The sequence below is a fragment of the Erigeron canadensis genome, chromosome 1 (assembly GCF_010389155.1).
Source record: "Erigeron canadensis isolate Cc75 chromosome 1, C_canadensis_v1, whole genome shotgun sequence".
Classification (NCBI taxonomy): domain Eukaryota; kingdom Viridiplantae; phylum Streptophyta; class Magnoliopsida; order Asterales; family Asteraceae; genus Erigeron; species Erigeron canadensis.
In genome coordinates, this window is record NC_057761.1 from 42,946,016 (window position 1) to 42,953,673 (window position 7,658).

At 30.1% G+C, this 7,658-nt stretch overlaps 1 long non-coding RNA gene across 1 annotated transcript; it reads right to left on the bottom strand.

Annotated features, from left to right (window-relative positions):
• Positions 1-710: 710 nt before the first annotated feature.
• On the bottom strand, positions 711-2,300 carry LOC122585849. The gene is made up of 3 exons (XR_006321795.1): positions 2,083-2,300; positions 1,441-1,581; positions 711-1,315 (listed from the first exon to the last, which is right to left on the bottom strand). It is a non-coding gene; the product is annotated as an uncharacterized LOC122585849 (long non-coding RNA).
• Between the last annotated feature and the right edge of the window lie 5,358 nt (positions 2,301-7,658).

Here is a 7,658-nt window from a genome sequence, read left to right on the forward strand (position 1 = left end):
TTTAAATAATGAATAAAAGTGAGTCATTTTAGGATTATCAACTATTTATTTTAAAAACTTGAAAAGAACAAATGTTTTATACTCCGTAATACATTAGTATTATGCTCGCGTGATGCGGTGGTGTAGTGGCAGCAACGGTGGTGGTGGCGAAAGGTTGTGACGATGGCAGTAGCGAACTAGCGATGGTGGCGTCGATGATCTTTTAAAGTTAGCAACTATTTAGTTATAAAAGTTGGAAAAAACAAATACTTTATAACGTGGTATGAATTTATAAATTATAACGACGTGTGTCTCTAAACAAGAAACAAACCTCTCTATAACATTATTTCCATTTTTAGTACGGGTATAAATGGCCAAAGTTGTATTACGTTGTTAAATAATATCTAGCCCAACTGGTCAGAGACGCTCCTGGTTATATTTAAGGTCTTGAGTTTGATCCTTACGGATGACAAAACATATGGTTTTTTCCTTCTGAATACTTATAACAGCCTATGATCAATATCTTATTGTTTATGTTACGTTTAATGCTTCACCATTATATACAGACCAATTCTGAGTAATCTTTATTAGATAGATGGTTGTCAAAACTCCTACTAGACCTGAAATAGGCCTTGAATTTGGATCGCATCAACAGTGGCGGCCCTGAGAATTTTAACACCCCAGCCGAGCAAAGAAAATTATGCCCCTAACTTCAACCGAATTCAAATATATAAATAACTTTTTTATAAGCGATAACTAGTATTATAACAAAAAAATATATATGCATAATAAGATCACAATTTTAGAATTACATATCATAGTAGTTACTTATTTACCCGATGATCCATGAAGCTTTCCTGACATTCATAGCAAATTAGTTAATTAGCTCTTCACAATTTATGTTCTCTAAGATTTCGTTCTCGATAGCTATCATGGCCAATCCTATCAACAATATTCTGTATGCAATGATTTCATTTGGAAAATAACCAAGCTCTTTCAAACGCTTTAAAACATCTATAGGGTTGTGAAATTCATCAATTTGTAACGTGTCAAATAACTTCAACTCTATATAAAGTTCATCAGCATCAATATCCGATCTTTCTTCAAACCTGAGTGCATTTTCAAGAAGGTGGCATGACAACTTAAGCTCTTTATCTTCAATTCCCTTCAAGTTATGTGGAAACAAAAATCAAAATAATTTCTCGTACTCTTTGAATTGCTCAAATCTTGTCTCAAGCGAAAAACGATCTTGATCAACGATGTATAAGAAATAATTGACTCTAAAGTTCTCTTCGGGTGTAAATGAAGTTTCTTGGCTACTTGAATTCTCACCGAACTGTTTTTATAATATATATATATATATATATATATAATAGGGAAAATTACGTTAGTAAACAAAAAAAAGGGACCATTTTACGAATTAGACAAGGTTTTCAAAAACTCCCAAACTAAACAATATACCCGTGTCTAAAAGGTATAAATCCCACGATGAATCATTAGCCAGTTAAAAAGAGACATCTGGTTACTCCCGTGATGACTTGGCAAATCCCCACCTACCCTATCTTCTTCTCCCTTTTTCTCTATCTCCAGTCTTCCCCTCCCCTAAATACATCAAACGACCAACCAAAATCACCACATCCTTCAATTCAATCAATTAAACAACACTACTAATAAGTTTATTGAGTATGAAGTGTATATATATATATATATACTTCATATATTCCGGAAAACGTATGTAAATCCGTACAACGTTGTTGTTTAACGATGATATATGGAGTTTGAGGTTTATTACTGATAGATCCAATTGGAGCCTTCTTTTAATGATAACAATTCAAAGTGGCTAGCGACTGACTTAGATAATTTCAATGGCTTCAACTGATGTGATAATATCGGTATAGGGAAAGCATTTATTATTAAATTTTATTAAGGTTCATGGTTAGTGTAAAAGAAGATGAACTTTTTTTATATTTGTTTTAATATATGTATTCTTCACAATTTCTTAAAAAGAAAACTAGACTGTGGGATCGACTTATATTACTCATATTATTGTAATAATCAATGTTGAAAGATTTCATCAACATGTGAAAGAAAGGTCGGACGAACCTACTTACGAGACTTCAGACTTTGCAACTTTGATAAACCTCTGATAAATACGTAGGGAGTTGGAACTGATAGATTAAACAACATTAATTAACTCCAAGCCTTGATAATCACTTGTTCATTCATATTGAAAGGAGGAGGTGGTCGGTGTTTTGGGTTAAACTGTTAAAAGAATGGAAAAGTGGAAGATGGGGGTATTGGTGCACCCAGGTATTGGAATATTATTGGTTGGAACAATCTGTGAGATTTATACTCGAACACACGGGTATATTGTTTGTTTTGGATAGTTTTGAAAAAGGTGTCTAATTCATAAAATACCTTTTTTTTGTGTTTACTTACGTAATTATCCCTATATAATATGTATCATGTTATAATATATATTTATATTATAATACATCTTTTGACATATTATACATTTTATATATAATATATATACAAAAAAATTTTAAAAACTTATGCCCCCTCAAAATTTATGTTTTGTCCGAAAATCAAGTTTGCACACCCTCTAGGCCTCCCCTGCTCGCCCATGCATCATGTGGGTATCCGTATAGCATGAAGCAAAACTAAAAACATATAAGCTATTTGTATCTAAATAGGTTCGGTTTACTATATATACACTAGGTAATTGTTCATTTGAATCCTTAATTTTTCATGAATCCCAAGGACCAAATCCTAGCCATTTGATCATCTCAATCAATGGCTAGGATTGAAACTTATGCCTTAATTTAAAAAAAAAAACACAGAGGGGCATGTATGTAAATTTGCTTAACAAATTTTTTCCCCCTTTCCTCCTCCTGATAGAAACACACACACACACACACTCTCTCTCTCTCTCTCTTCTCCTCCTTGGACAGTGACCACCACCATATCCGACCACCGCCACCACAATCCGGATCTTCATCTCAAACACTAGCAACAACAACAACAAGTGAAAGATGATGTTTAAGATGTTATTAGAGTGATATTTTATGTAGTTTATGTTTTTTATATAAAAAATGGATAAACAAACCATTTTTATCTATGATTTGTAGGTTTTTCTCTTATTTTTGTTTTTTATATGATAAGAAGTTGTATCTTTGGTTGTTATTGTTTAAAATTTTTATAATGAGTTTTGCCCACAAAGTGTTTGATGAAATGTCTAAACCAAAATGTATGTACTAAATCAAATTTGATTATATACGTATTTAGTGATTGTACAACCAATCATACTTGATTGTACATTATTCTAAATTTTGAATTTGTTAAATTTGTGTTTTGTAACTTTGTTTGTGCAATCAAATTTGATTATGTATTGAGTTTTTAGTTATTTGTGTGTTTGTGACTATATGTCTATAATCAAATTTGATTATGTGTTGATATTTTAGTGATTTCTATTTTTGCAACTTAATGTCTAGAATCAAATTTGATTATGTATAAAGATTTTAGAGATTTTGATTTTGTAACTTTGTTTGTACAATCAGATTTGATTTTGTATTGAGTTTATAGTTACCTGTGTGTTTGTGACTATATGCCTACAATCAAATTTGATTATGTATTTATGTGTTGATATTTTTAGTAATTTCAGTTTTTACAACTTTATGTATAAAGAATTTAGACAAAACAAATAGTTCCATATCAAAAAACTATTCAAAATCAAATTTGATTTATGCATATGGTGTCAAACTTATACAAAATCAAATTTGATTTTGTGTACACATTGAGACAAAACAAATGAGTAAAAATCAATAATGATTTTAGCTTATAGTGTAAAAAGCTATACAAAATCAAATTTGATTTTATGCATACATTTTGACAAAACAAATGAGTTCCATACCAAGAAACCTACACAAAATCAAATTTGATTTTACCCATACGGTTTCAAAAACCTATACAAAATGTCAAAATCATATTTGATTATGTACAAAATCATTTAGTCAAAATCATTTATGATTTTGTGTAGCACATTGAGTCAAACCAAATGGCTTCAATATAAAGAAATTTATTCAAAATCATTTTTGATTTTACTCATAAAGTTTGAAAACCTATTCAAAATCAACTATTCAAAATCAAAAATGATTTTACGCATACATTGGGGAAAAGCTATACAAAATCATATATGATTTTTTATAGCACATTGAGAGAAAACCAAATGAGTTCCATACAAAGAAAACCATTTAAAATCAAAAAATGATTTTAAGAATATAGTGTGAAAAAGCTATACAAAATCATATATGATTTTATTCTTACATCTAGACAAAAAAAAGTGAGTTCGATATCTATAAGCCTATTCAAAATCATACATGATTTAATATCAAATAACATTTGATTGAGTATTGCATAAGGTGTTTGATGAAATGTCTAAATCAATGTTTGATTATATGATTTAATCAACTTTATGATTTTGAATTAAATTTTTTGGTGTATAGGTCTGTGAATATAAACTCCATTTGTTTTGTAGAAATGTATGAGTAACATCAAATTCGATTTGTTATCTGTTATTGTTTACTTTTATGTACGTTCATCATCATATTTGATTATGTATAGAGATTATATAGATTTCTGTTTTTCAAACTGTATGTGTAAAATCATATTTGATTTTGTATATAATTTTATAAATTTGTGTTTTGTAACTTTGTTTTGTACAATCAAGTTTGATTTTGTATTGAGGTTTTAGTTACTTGTGTTTTTATACCTAGAATTATATTTGATTTTACTCTTACAGTATGAAAATCCTATATATAATGAACTATTCAAAATCAAAAATGATTTTACGCATACATTGTGAAAAACCTATTCAAAATCGAAAATGATTTTACGCATACATTGAAGAAAACCTATATAAAATCATATATGATTTTTTATAACACATTGAGACAAAACCAAATGAGTTCCATACAAAGAAAACCATTTAAAATCAAAAATAATTTTGCATAGATTTTCCGGGGTTTTTACATGGTAGCTTAGGGTTTATGGTTTGAAGTTGTAGGGTTAGCGCTAACCCTACGACTTCAAACCCTAAACCCTTAAGCGTACCGTATACATCCATTCCCCAACTGTAGGCTTTAGCATTTTAGGGTTTAGCATTTAGGTTTTTAGAATGCAACTTTTCTAAAATGTATGCATAAAATCAAAAATGATTTTGCATAGATTTTCTCGGGTTTTTACATGGTAGCTAACCCTACGGCTTCAAACCCTAAACCCTTAAGCGTACCGTATACATCCATCCCCCTACTATAGGCTTTAGCATTTTAGGGTTTAGCATTTAGGGTTTTAGAATGCAATTTTTCTAAAATGTATGCATAAAATCAAAGTGATTTTGCATAGATTTTTAACATTATACATGTAAAATCATTTTTGATTAGAAATTAAGCTTTAGTTTAGGGTTTGAACGGCTAACCCTACGACTTCAAACCCTAAACTAAAGCGCGAGGCCGAAGGCCCTCGTGATCACACTTTCCCCCCGGATTTGATTTTGAATAGGTTTAGTGAAATTCCATATATCTACACAAACAAATGAAATTCCATCAAGTTTGATTTTGAATAGGTTTAATGATACTTAACTCATTTCTTTTGACTAGATGTATGAATAAAATCAAATATGATTTCGTATGGGTATTTCATAACGTATGCTTAAAATCATTTTTGATTTTAAATGAGTTTCTTGGTATGTAACTCATTTTGTTTTGTCTCAACGTGCTATACAAAATCGTATATGATTTTGTATAGCTTTTCCCCAATGTATGCGTAAAATCATTTTTGATTTTGAATAGGTTTCAGATTTTATGAGTAAAATCAATAATGATTTTGAATAACTTCTTTTAAAGGAAGCCATTTGGTTTGACTCAATGTGCTACACAAATATATTTTCTTGACAATGTATGCGTAAAATCATATATGATTTTGTATAATATTTCACACTGTATGCGTAAACTCAAAATTGATTTTAAATAGGTTTATTTGTATAGAACTCATTTGCCTTGTCTCAAATTTATACGTAGAATCATATATGATTTTGAATAAATTTTTCATAATGTATGCTTAAAATCGATTTTGATTTTGAATAAGTTTATTTGTACGAAAGCATATGCAAAATCATATATGATTTTGAATATGTTTAATGATACCGAACTCACTTTTTTTGTCTAGATGTATGAATAAAGTCATATATGATTTTGTATAGGGTTTTGACACTCTATGGATAAAATCATTTTTGATTTTAAATGGTTTCGTTTGTATGGAACTCATTTGGTTTTGTCTCAATGTGTTATAAAAAATCATATATAATTTTGTATAGGTTTTCCCCAATATATGCGTAAAATCATTTTTGATTTTGAATAGTTGATTTTAAATAGGTTTTTCACAATTTATGCGTAAAATCATTTTTGATTTTGAATAATTCATTATACATAGGATTTTCACACCGTAAGAGTAAAATCAAATATGATTCTAAGCATAAGAACACAAGTAACTAAAATCTCAATACAAAATCAAATTTGATTGTACAAAACAAAGTTACAAAACACAAATCTATAAAATCTATATACAAAATCAAATATGATTTTACACATACAGTTATAAAAACAGAAATCTCTATAACCTCAATCAGATGTGATTTTACACATACAGTTACAAACAAATGAGTTTTATATCAACAAACCTATACACAATCAAATTTGATTCAGAATCATAAAGGTTATTGTAACACCCCACCGTTGGCGGAAACATGAGGTGTCATGAAAAGTACAGCACGACATGGAATTACATAGATACTGCTATATGAAATAGAATATAATGAATATATTCCCAAAACATGAGTTCAAAGTCATGACAATGCTAGGAAAGCTTATTACAAGTACATCCATAAAAGGAATAAACCAAGGCATGCATCCTTAAAGTCTGACAAAAGTAAAGGAGCTCTAGTCTCCAAAGTCCAGTCCTAGCATGAAAGTCCTTATCCCTGAATAGCCCGAGTACCTGAAAAGTATACTAAAACTTGTCAACACAAAGGTTGGTGAGTTCGTAGGTTTTAGTTAAAAAGTACATTAATAAATAAGTCTTATGTCGATTTTTTAGAAACAAAATAGGTAGATGTTCAATATATGGTGAGCAGAGCTACGCCATAGTCCAAGTACTCAAAGTGTGGCCTTATGGTACCTGCCTTAGATAATGATATGTGGCCTTACAGTTCAATAACTTGCCTTGGTGGCCTTACAGTTCAACAACTTGCCATGGTGGCCTTACAGTTCAACAACTTGCCTTAATATAAGTCTCCAATGCACACAATAAGTACGTCTCAATAAGCACAATCATTAAGCACATAATCACACATACAAACAAAAACAAGCACGTCACATGGCATCAGTAACTCTATAAGAACCAGCTCTATATTGAACATAAATAAATATCGACAAACTGTTTTAAAAAGTAGTAGTATACTTTCCACCCCAAAGCACGTAAAAAAAAGAGGGGCTACGAAACTCACCTGAAAAGTGTTATGACAGTATAATGAAAGAGCACGACAAGCACAATCAAAGTCCACGACAATCAACACCTACCAATAATACATGACAAGTCACAATGAAAGTCTTTGGTCTTTGGTC